General features: G+C 39.6%; 1 long non-coding RNA gene across 1 annotated transcript; it reads right to left on the reverse strand.

Moving 5' to 3' along the window:
- Positions 1–3,955: 3,955 nt before the first annotated feature.
- On the reverse strand, positions 3,956–5,557 carry LOC138955972 (uncharacterized). The gene is made up of 3 exons (XR_011452446.1): positions 5,078–5,557; positions 4,449–4,533; positions 3,956–4,282 (listed from the first exon to the last, which is right to left on the reverse strand). It is a non-coding gene; the product is annotated as an uncharacterized lncRNA (long non-coding RNA).
- Between the last annotated feature and the right edge of the window lie 3,394 nt (positions 5,558–8,951).

Consider the following 8,951-nt stretch of genomic DNA (forward strand, 5'->3'; position numbering starts at 1 on the left):
GCGCCTTTCACATCAAGATGTAAAGATCTATTTTAAATAATACTTATTAGAAGGGAACAAAATCAAACAAACTACAACAATCGTTCTGAGGGGAGAGAATTACCTCTTCCGAAGAAATTACCTCCCTTGCTTTTCTTGTCGTGACTTATGTAGAGTAAAGTGAATAGAAAGTGAATCAGTCAGTAACAAAAAAAACCACAACATTTCTTAAGATCAATGAGGAGTCTTGAAGTATTTGTCAATGTTAATCTTGTATGCATAACAAACAATATATTACGGATTGATAATTAAAGAAAATCGTCTCTTCTACAGGGTTGACCCCCCTAAAAAGGACACCCACAACCATGCAAATTACTTCTGCATCTGTTGAACCAATTATTTTATATATGGTATTCATTAACTTCAGTTTATGTTCTGCCTTTCCAGTAAGTGGCAATTTTGTAAATTGAATGGTCTGACTTTTGTGCAATTTTAATTTTTTTCTCCAAATTCGGGGGTCGACTAAACAGAACGAGTTTTGACATTGAGCGGTAGCCATTTTTACCTAATTTAAACCCTTCAGGCTTTTACCTTTTTGATTATTTTGAATGTCTGAGTATGTAAAAACATCCCCTTCAACCCCCAGGCTATCGATGACCTGAAGAAAGCATGCAGTTACAGCTAGGTTCAGGGCAATCCTCAGACACGAAAGCGTTGGTGTCATTGGTGATGCAAAAGTTAGATAATTTAACCTACAAATTTGCCACTTTGTGAACTGCACATGCATAAAATCAAGTTTAAGTATGCTGAATATGAAGTTATCCAGTCAATTGGTGTAGAAGTTATAGCATTTCTGTCAGTTAACAGTATTTAAAATCTCTAAAGTAAAATCTGACATATTCGAAAGTTTTGCATAAACACCCAGACAATTTTTACGATACTCTCCTAAGCTTCTCCACTTCTCAGCCCTGTCTTGGAAATGAATTCGAATAAGGCAGTCAAAATAACTTAGTTTGGAGCACCCATCAATCAGAATAAGCATTAACTTTTGACACAGGAAATATCTTCTACCGAAAGCTCTCCTGGTTTTATTCTACATTTTTCCTGCATAATGGTAACAAATTTAATGATAAATCTAAACAACGAAGTGACTGTGGTAAGATGAACAAAGTTAAAAAAACAAAGGATTACTGTAAATGGTTTACGAATCGAAATCTAAACAAGTTTTAATGATAAGTAAAATGATAAAAAAATAAAATAAAAAAAAAGCTAACGTCCTCGCATTTGTCCAGAATTATTCCATGTTTAACATGGGAACAGAGGGATAATTGGTCTAAAGAATTTTTAAAAAGGAGGGTTAGGGTAACCCTAACCCTCTTTGGACTATCTGTATGCAATGCCCGCTATAGGTGAAAGACTTTTGTGGAAGCCATGGAAGAATGCATCGCTGTTGTGCTGGTTCAGCTTGAGGTCCTGTCCTAGCGAATATCCTGCACACACAAAAACACGACTTTTTAAGCCACTTATGTTGCATTCCGTGACATAGCTTTGTTAAAACCGTGTGCCTGATAATAATGACAGATTTTGTTGATATACATTTTTTTTAAGACACCCCATATAATATTGTTTGACAATCTCTTTCAACATAGTTTACGAATCACCAATGTGTATACAAACGCAAATAACCCACAGGTCAATAAATTACTTTCCAGAGAGAGAGAGAGAGAGAGAGAGAGAGAGAGAGAGAGAGAGAGAGAGAGAGAGAGAGAGAGAGAGAGAGAGAGAGAGAGAGAGAGAGAGAGAGAGAGAGAGATTAAAACTAGAAAATGTGTGCTATATAAAACAAGGATAATCACTGTCAAATCTTTGCTTGTACCTGCATGGTGTTTACTGCGCTATATACACAACCTGTTTTATTTCATTTATTTATTTATTTTTTTGGAGGGGGGGGGGGGGGATGTTTTGTGATGAGGGTTTTTTCAAAGCCTTTACTGCTTTAGTCATTGAATCCACCCGACTTCGATTTATTGTTCAGTGATGGGTAATTGTGTGACCAACTATGTAAGTTAGTGATTGTTCTGGCTTCATACAATGACATTGCATTAATTTTATAAGTGTATGTGTGTGTGTTTCAGGCAAAAGCTGATATTACAGTCCTAGTTGTATGCAGTACCTCTGCTTCTTCGTTCAGGAATCAAAGTATACAATCTAAACCGATTATTTTGTTCAATAATGTTCAGCTTACCATCCCGAAGAAGGCAGTAACGTGCCGAGATATTGATTATAGATATTAACGTACCTAACCTGGTTACTGGTGTGTTTTCTTTTTATTTCAATAATGTAAATGTGTGACAACTTGCAGGGTACTTGATGTTCAGAGCAATTTTTCTGGCAAAAGACCTTTTATGGATCAAAGAAAACTTTTGTCATGGTGCACAAGTCAATCAATTTGGTTGATAAATAATTTGTGCTGCATTTTCCCTGGTTCCAAAACGTAGTATGTATTACCACATGTCCTTACCTGTCATTGGCATCACATGATTCTCTGCAAGCAGTCTTTTGTGGAAATACGTCATTTAACACTTGCACTTATAGTAGGTGGCTGTGGAACGGTAGACATGCAACGACAACGAACAACAAAAGACAAAGTGTGGAGTACACTCATTTTTCTTAACATACGCTAAGTTTCTTTGAGAATGCTCCAAGTGAAAATCAGGGGTTCCTAGGCCTGATATCACAATTAAACAGCTTCTTCTCAGAATCAGGAGGGAAAAAACTGTTATATGGCGAGATGTCGTGACAAGAACAGACAGCAGCAGCAGCAACAACAACATTGCTAAATCGTCGCTTTAACAAAATTTCATGTTTAGCATCGCAGACAAAGCACGGCTACTGATCCGACCAAAGCCACACTTCATGCACGATGGGCACATTGTTATGGCCAGCTTGTTAACGTGCGCATTGTGTATGTTTTACATAGAATTGAATGTGTTTGTCGTTGTGTCTGTCATCTATCCTAGTCGTTTGATTTAGAATAAAGCAAACTTATTACAATGACGATTTTCTTCGGTTTTTGATGAAGGATTGGCATCAAGACTTTTCCTATTTTCCAACTCTGCCACCATACACTGGCCGTTCAGGTCTGCATGTCGACCACATGGTGTGTGATCAGATTTTTCGGACATGTTCACAATGCTTACATGACCACCAAATGGAAAATCAGTTGGTATTTGTTATGTTTTTGTGTTAGCACAATCTTCATACAAGTAAACAGAAACAGTTTTGTTGCAAACAGAGCCTTCATAAGAAAAAATGCTTCTAAGTCAAAATACATACCCCCTTTTTCGTATTGCGTAAAATATACCCATAAATTCTGGACATCATATTTTTATTTTTTTCACAACAATGAAACCAAACTTTGGCATATGTTTTAGCAATATATTCACAATAAAACCTATGAGTTTGAAGGCTGCATCTTGTTTTGTTTATTTTTGAGAATTTTTTTGCAAACCCATGCAAATGGCCAGTTTCTGGGGAGAGACTGGGGAGATAATGGCCAGTATAGAAAGAGTTAATAAGTAAACTAATGTCAGAAGTAGGTATTTACCTTGTTTGCCTTCGCGTTCTTGATAGCCCGCTGCAGCATTTGTATCACTTCCCTTGACATTCAAAACGCCAATGTATTTCTGAAAGGAAAATAAAGATATTGACCGAAACATCACACAAGTGGTATATCATGCTAGGTTTTGTTTACAGTGCCTGTTCTACGACCACATCTGATTGTAATTTAAATAAAGAAAAACTGTATCCATTTATTACTTCTCTATTTGTGTGTGTTTGTGTGTGTGCAGGGGCGGATCACATCATTTTTAAGGGGGAGTTTCCAAATTTCTTTTAGGGACAATTTGACGACGCGAAGCGTTTAGTTGAAGACGCGAAGCGTTCAACCTCCTTTGGGGGGGGGGGGGGGGGGGGGGGGGGTCCGACAAATGTTGATAAAAACAAGGAAAATGGATCAATCTGAGCCAAGAAACATCCCCTAATACACCTTCCAAAAAAGTAAATATATTAAGAAGAAAAATTTGAATCACAACAAGGACAATTGATCGATCTGGCGCAACCTGAGCAAACTAATTAGCCAACTTCTTTCCAAAATCGTCACTTAGAATACAAAGGCCGGCTCCTTGTTCATGTCATTGTGTGTGTGTGGCCAGGACCGTGACTTCTGCTTGCCTCGACGTCTTCAGAAAAGACACAAAATGCCAGCAGGCGTATGTTCTTGGAGCACTCAGTATGCCGTCATCTGCAAACAAATAAAATAAATACAAATTATTCAATTGTGTAAATAAAGAACAATCATTTTAATATTACAACCAAAAATTCATATAACTGTAGTCTTCACCAGAGACATCCACTACACTATCTTTAAATAAAACTGCCGTAGAAAATTGAAATACTATAAAACTTACCCCCACTCAGATCTATTTGGGATTATTCAAGTTTCAACCATGAAACGATGCCGGTTTGGACAGATCTGCTAGTTTGCCGCTGAAACTGAAATCAAAGGCGATCTTCAGAACTATTTCTAATCTTGTATTTGTGATTAATATAAAATACTGATCTTCCCAATAGAAGCTGATGTGTATACACATGACCAGGACAAGGTATTTTGTTACAGGGCATTTACGCAGACGTCGCAGTTCAAAATATCGTTTTAGATCTGATTTTGTACAGCAGCCTGTGTGATTCAGAATCGTCTGCCCTTTTTCGGTTTAACATATAATGGACGATTCCTATGAGACTGCTCAATCACAACTGATGACAAATTCAGAAACAGATGATGGTTTCAAGTAGGCTACAGTAATGATTCGTTAAAAATGTCAAGCCACTCGTCGATCATTCACACTCAAAGAACCCAAGCCAAATCTGCTCTGGTTCCGAGCAGCTTATTCCAACTGAGACCCTAATTGTTACGCATCTGCCGCGAAAAGATAGACCACAAACAAGCGGCACTGTACCATGCTTTCGTTTATGTTGCTAAACAGATTAAATGTGCATTGTAAATGTGCTTACAGCAAAGAAATGCATCCTTACTTACCACAAAAATACTGGTACCACATTCATCGCACTTGTGTCTTCTTACCAAAACCTATCGATATGTTTGTTTACGATATATTGGTAATTACTAACCGTTAACTATTTTTCAAAAATCTGAAATGACTTTTAAGAATCAAAGAAAGATTCGCTAAAACGGTTGACTTCAGAAAATAAGCAATATTTTTCTGAACCATGAAATAAAAATCGAAAACTCCGTTTGATCTTTTATTTTGGTAGATTGATGACAACAGCCGGAACTGAAAGTACCAGAACCAAAAATTAAGGGCATTAATCAGGTAAACTAAGAAGATTGTCGTTCCTGGCGCGCACTTCACATGTCCGTCAAACAGTGTCCGAGTGAGAGAAAAAAATTTTTTTTTCGCAGTTCGACAGTATATGAGGCCCTTCTTCATATCAAAGTGTAAAGGTTGCTGAACGATGTTTTTCCTTTTTGCTTGTTTAGTTACACTTTAAGTACCGCTATGTCCGTACGGAAAGCACTAAGTACCGCTATGTCCGTACAGAAAGCACTAAGTACCGTTGGTCAAAACACCCGACTACTCCCAATTAGGGCTATGTTTCTACTCAGTTATTTGCTGTCAATGATGATTGAGATACAAGAGAACGATTGCTGTTATTTTTAAATCTGCAGTGAGAACTTTTAGGTTGTGTGTAAAAAGTTGGTTCTGTACGTATATTTCATACGTTAAGTACCTTTGAAATTCAAACCGCTACTACTTGACAAAATGATGAGCCTTATTTACGAAAATAAAGGATCGTAGTTCAAACTAACATGCCTACATATAAACAGCATAAACAACACACAAAAGTATTATGTACATGGGTTTTAACATCGCAGGTACTTAGCGCGGTACCTAGTGCAGCCAAGGTCTATGCACGGTACCTAAGGCCCTCTCATACGGACATGCCGGTACTTAGCGTCAGCCTCGCACACACACACACAGACACACAGACACTCGCACATACACCACGACCCTCGTTTCGATTCCCCCTCGATGTTAAAATATTTAGTCAAAACTTGACTAAATATAAAAAGCAACAGAAAGGACAACAACGAGACAGAGCTGGTTGCAACAGACAGAGTCAGAGGGAGAATAAGAGCGAACGAGGAATATAGATCACATTAATGTCTCTCTCTCTCTCTCTCTCTCTCTCTCTCTCTCTCTCTCTCTCTCCATCTCTCTCTCTCTCTCCATCTCTCTCTGAATCCCCCCCCACCCTCCTTCAAACCCCCCACCCACACACTCTACTATAGTCTCAAACTCAGTCTGTCCATCATCTCCCCTCGCCTCCTTAGTCTCAATTCTGGCGTTCTTGGCTATTAGCCCCCAGAGTACGTCAACAGGTAAGCTGTTCTGCACATGCCCCCGCCTCCCTATATCCGTACCTGACGGTCTACTGCCTGGGCTGGCGGCATGTCGCGGAGTTGAGTGTGAACTCGATCTACTCAGAAGATCAGGCTGGAGCCCCAGAAACCCATCTTTGCCTTGCGTGTATTGGCAAAGCAGATGCCTGTAGAACTTAAGGATGTTGCAGGTGCATATCTTTAAAGCTGCTGTCTCCTGGGCTGGGGTGCACGACGCGAAAGTGGGTGCCACCCAAGTTCAGTGGTGGGAGCCAGCCGCGGGGTCTGATTGGTTGAAATCATTACACATCTTAAAAGCTGACATAATTATAGTCCTATTTAATTAGTTGAATTACTTCCAGGGCTTTTCCCATCGTTGCGGGGATGTATAAATTAAGCTTCCTGCAAAGTTTTAGGTTTGAAGTCCTTACCAATTACGAGAAATAATTCATTCTTTATTGCATTGTTTAGCAACAGTTCTCCAGGACTTGGGCTATTTTTAGACCGTTGACGTCACTTCGTGACGTTTCGTAAACCAAAGATGGCGTCGGAGACAGCCAAAGCTCGGTTGCGTACAATGGCAAAAAAGATAGAAGTAAACCCGTCTAAAGCTGTCAAGGCCACTAAATCTGCTGAGAAGAGAAAGTGGACTCCTTGCACCACGCAGCACCAGCGCTGGGTCGCGCTGAAAGAAAGATTGTTTTCGTCAGAGGCCCATCGCTTCAAATTGAGAACCAAGTACAAAGGGGATACTGAACTCGCCAAAGTTTTGCTGGACACGTGAGTACATAGGCCTATTAGAAAATTAGATGTACTTGTAGCTTGTCAGCTGAAGCCTGTGGCCTTATTCTTGCGACTAATTATGTGCTGTGAGAGATTGTATATTTCCGCCTGCGCAATTTCCGAAAAACATCCACTTTCACTTTGAGACTGTTCTGATTACATTCGACACTATCAACACCACTTTGCAATACTGAAATAATTTTTTCTGTGTTCGAAAGCTACAGCCAATCGTTATTATATCCCCTTAGGTACAGTTTTTATAACATTATTGGCACATGTTAACAATATGAATTAATTGATGAACGCTACGAATATGGCAGCCTTTAATGTCAACTAATCAGATCCCGCGGCTTGCTCCCACCCAAGTACCCACTTCTGCTTCGTCCACGTCGTTCAGTCCAGAAGTCGTTGTTGTCGTAGTTACTGTCGAAACAGCAGCATCTACTGCTGACGATTCTAGCTTTTTCCACTTTAGGTAACATAAGCTTTCCGCACACTCTTTGACATGGACCTATGACCTATGACCTATGACCTATGACCACTTTTCACTGTCTGCTTAAAGGCACACCCCTTCCTGTGTACACATTTTCGTTTCGTTCACCGTCTCAGATCTGGCAAGTGTTTTACTTGGGATCAGGCTCATCGCTCTCTGTGCGTTGGTGCAATTTCGTGATGAAATGATTTCTTAAAAGCCACTTATATACTGTCTTAAGGAAATGGTTCATAAACAAAAATCAAACTCACCGCAGCTAGCAGTCAGAGTGTTGAGTTTTGGTATGTGGCCAAGTGGGGGGATGCTTTTTGACTCACATGCGAAGCAAAAGTGAGTCTATGTACTCACCCGAGTCGTCCGTCCGTCCGTCCGGACGTCCGGAAAACTTTAACGTTGGATATTTCTTGGACACTATTCAGTCTATCAGTACCAAATTTGGCAAGATGGTGTATGATGACAAGGCCCCAAAAAACATACATAGCATCTTGACCTTGCTTCAAGGTCAAGGTCGCAGGGGCCATAAATGTTGCCTAAAAACCAGCTATTTTTCACATTTTTCCCATTTTCTCTGAAGTTTTTGAGATTCAATACCTCACCTATATATGATATATAGGGCAAAGTAAGCCCCATCTTTTGATACCAGTTTGGTTTACCTTGCTTCAAGGTCAAGGTCACAGGAGCTCTTCAAAGTTGGATTGTGTACATATTTTGAAGTGACCTTGACCCTGAACTATGGAAGATAACTGTTTCAAACTTAAAAATTATGTGGGGCACATGTTATGCTTTCATCATGAGACACATTTGGTCACATATGATCAAGGTCAAGGTCACTTTGACCCTTATGAAATGTGACCAAAATAAGGTAGTGAACCACTAAAAGTGACCATAATCATGGTAGAAAGAGCCAATAAGCACCATTGTACTTCCTATGTCTTGAATTAACAGCTTTGTGTTGCATGACCTTGGATGACCTTGACCTTGGGTCAAGGTCACATGTATTTTGGTAGGAAAAATGTGTAAAGCATGTGAGTCGTATGGGCTTTGCCCTTCTTGAATTCCATGTGAAGGCCTGGACAGGGTTGTGGCGTTGAACATGACCCTCTTCGCGGGAAGGACGTCACCTTTAAAGATTTCGCTGTATACAGATTTCGTGAATGAGAATACACGTGGGTGACTGATTAACCAGAGGTAAAAGATCGCCTTAACTTCGTTGTTGCTGTCTTTTAAATCGCA

This window comes from Littorina saxatilis, unplaced genomic scaffold (genome assembly GCF_037325665.1).
Source record: "Littorina saxatilis isolate snail1 unplaced genomic scaffold, US_GU_Lsax_2.0 scaffold_2940, whole genome shotgun sequence".
NCBI lineage: Eukaryota > Metazoa > Mollusca > Gastropoda > Littorinimorpha > Littorinidae > Littorina > Littorina saxatilis.